Source organism: Cyprinus carpio, chromosome B18 (assembly GCF_018340385.1).
Source record: "Cyprinus carpio isolate SPL01 chromosome B18, ASM1834038v1, whole genome shotgun sequence".
In the NCBI taxonomy this organism is placed as follows: Eukaryota; Metazoa; Chordata; class Actinopteri; order Cypriniformes; family Cyprinidae; genus Cyprinus; species Cyprinus carpio.
In genome coordinates this window covers 23,700,097-23,703,089 of record NC_056614.1, presented here as the reverse complement: position 1 = coordinate 23,703,089, position 2,993 = coordinate 23,700,097, and the positions used below count along the sequence as shown (strand labels likewise).

The 2,993-nt window shown below is 43.3% G+C and overlaps 1 long non-coding RNA gene across 1 annotated transcript; it reads right to left on the bottom strand.

Moving 5' to 3' along the window:
* Positions 1 to 252: 252 nt before the first annotated feature.
* Positions 253 to 2,699, bottom strand: LOC122140468. Its single transcript, XR_006157147.1, has 2 exons — positions 1,051 to 2,699; positions 253 to 711 (listed from the first exon to the last, which is right to left on the bottom strand). It is a non-coding gene; the product is annotated as an uncharacterized LOC122140468 (long non-coding RNA).
* Positions 2,700 to 2,993: the final 294 nt, after the last annotated feature.

Below are 2,993 nucleotides of genomic sequence, written 5' to 3'. Positions count from 1 at the left end.
CAGAGACAATAGTCTTCACCCTGAGTTCTATTAAAGAACGCAAAGAGCTGCATACTAATCATGCATACATTAAACTGGTGGCCGGTGCTGGACTTTACAACCTCTGAAACCTATGGATTGTTTTATGCCTCAATATCTTAAAATCTCAATTGTATTCTCCCAGAGAGTGTTTTTTCAAATTTAATGTCACAGAGCAATGGCATGGAATATCTTAGTGCATTACGTGATTAAAACGATGTGATATACATCATAGATCGTTCACTTTTTAATGAAAGAAAACAAATGCAATACACTTTTTTAATATTCATAGAAAATATCGGTATTAAATAGAAAAATGGAATGCATCATCAAAATAAGACCACAGGCAGCCTTTTAATGTGCACAGTGTACCATTAAAAAAAAAAAAAAATTCTGATAATTTAACGTAAAATGAAGTAACTGCTTTAGAAACAGTCTGCTTACTGAAACTACACCCTCATTTCTGGTTGTGCCGTCCTCTGCCCCTCTCCCCTCTCTCTCTGCAGGTGCATGGGCAATTTAATGAGATGCAAATGAGATATGCAAACAGCCAATCTCATGTGCCATGATTAAGCGCAGGATATTAACCATTCTCTCTCTCACTTTCGCTCGCTCTTTCTCTCTCTCATTTAATCTAGTAAATCCCATCTTCGTCTCTGTCACTCCATTGCAGGATTGCTGCAACAGAAATATCTACAAGAAAGAAAAGAAAAAAAAACAGTGAAAATTGAACTCGTTTGTCCTGCGTCTTGGTACATGGTGCATTGAGGAGAAAGATCCTTTCAGATTTCAGTGCAGTTTCTTGCATTTTGTTGCGGCTGAGGGAGCATATCCTCCATTTTCTGCACCCCTCCCCTCCACTGCTGCCTTATTCCCTCTTCCTTTGACGCCCCCCTTTTGTGTTAGTGTATGAGTGTGTGCGTATGTGTGTGTGCAGTTTTTTTTTTTTTGGCATAATCCATTTACATAATAAACATGAGGTAAAATTAAGATCCCCACAGGAGTAAAGAAGAGAATCCCAGCGATACAAACCTCATTAATACAGCGCCATTAGCATATCCGTACATAATTGTCCGCAATCGGTACAAAGAAAGACATAAAAGCAAAAAAAAAACAAAAAAAAACAGGAACCGCAAATTAAACAGCCCATTTCACGAGGTTATTAACGTCTAATTTGAACTTGTTTATCGAAGGTAACGCTGGAAACAATGCCCGTTTCGGAACCAATCCTGCGTCGCTTAACGAGAACGATGCCAACGAAGGATTCAAAGCACAAAGGTGTGTAAATCCCTTCCTTCGGAAAGCATGAGAAGGAAGAGGAGGAGAGAAAATCTGCATTATTTATACTCCTCTACAATGTCAAACGCATCCAGTGAGGGACTGAATTCTCTCACTCACTCTCTGTATAGAGTCCTCTTCTCTCTGACTCAACAGGAAGTTTCGAACTAGTATTCAAGTACAAAGTCACTCATTAATGTGTATATGATGGTTTAAGATCCTCTCCTTGCTTTTGGAAAACTCTAGTAGGTCCATAAAACTGCAGAAGTAGTGCATCCTCCAGGTAAAGTTCACCATGCTATCACCCGCCAACATATATCCTTTTGGTGTTCCCGACATACTACAAAAAGTAGTTAATTAGTGCAAACCATTATTTTTTGGTTTTTGCAATAGATAAAAGCCATATTCCATAATGACTTAGCATTTTGATCAGTCTGTTGAGTCACTGTACAGTAAGTCAAGGCCTGCGGTTTCTTTAGCTCCTCCTTGTTTGCTTGGATCCACAGTTGTTTCCTCTTCTGTCTTGTCCAACAAACTTGTTTTTGAACAGCAGACTGTTTCTTGATTCTTCCTTTTCTTTCCATTTCTCCTTTTTACAAACCCTGTTGAACGTAAAGTGCCATCGGCACAGAGTCGGCGGAGTTACTGCTGGCATGCGTAACGCTGGCATCCGCTGACATTCCATCAGTCTGGGTTGCCCATCACTTTTGTTCTCACAAGTGTTCCTGCCACATTCCTCCTCACCAAATCTGTCACACTAATTAACCCAACAAACTCTGTGAGTGTTAATTAAGCTGTCGGATCACTGTGTTTTTCAATCTTGTTTTGTATTTCGTCCCTAGGGCTCTTTGTCTTTGCCAAGTGGCACGCGTCGGGGGCTGGTTACCGCAGGAACATGCTGGCACTCTGCCATTCCCAAGCCACCGCCAACTTCCCAGCGGCATACGGCGACGCAGAGATCCTGGCACTCTGCCGAAGGTTGGTGCGTGCCAACGAGAATAACAAGACAAGTTGCATATCTCCATTATTACAAAGCAGATGCCGTCGTACCCGCGTCGAGTGGCATCGACACCAGGGCATGTGCTGCTTACTCTCTAGGGGATGTGCCTACTTGGAGCCTGGCACAGTCACGAAGAAGACGGCGAAACGCAGGATGGCGAAGCCTGCAGGAACCGAAATTACGAGGTCTTGGCAAAGAGATCTGCGCTTTTCTAAAACAACAAGAGGATAAAAGGTTCGTTAAGAGGCACCGCATCAGTTTATCGCAATGCATTGTACGCTCAGATTTGCATGCTCGCACAGTTGCCATGCTGACGAGCTGGCGGACGGATCTTCAAAGAGCTCCAACTTTTTGATGCTCGGGAACATTTCCTTTGGAGAATTGGCAGGAGGGTGATGCCTCTCTTTTCTCTCGTTATCTGTCTCTCCTCCTCTCTCCTCTGTAATGCCACCCTGCCTACACGCCCTCTTTGGCACCGGCGCTGAGTGGATGGCACTGTGCCAACCTCACAAAACCATGGTGTTCATTCGCCACTCTGCGTCATGCCCTTCCCCCCCACACACCCTCCCTCTTCAACTCTTCAACCTTTTTCTCTCTCCATCCCTCATTCAGTCACTATACTTTGGATCCATGTGCTCTCTTTGATGGCTGAGTGGTAGAAATGATTTCTGATATGTCGAGCACTGTGTTTACTTCA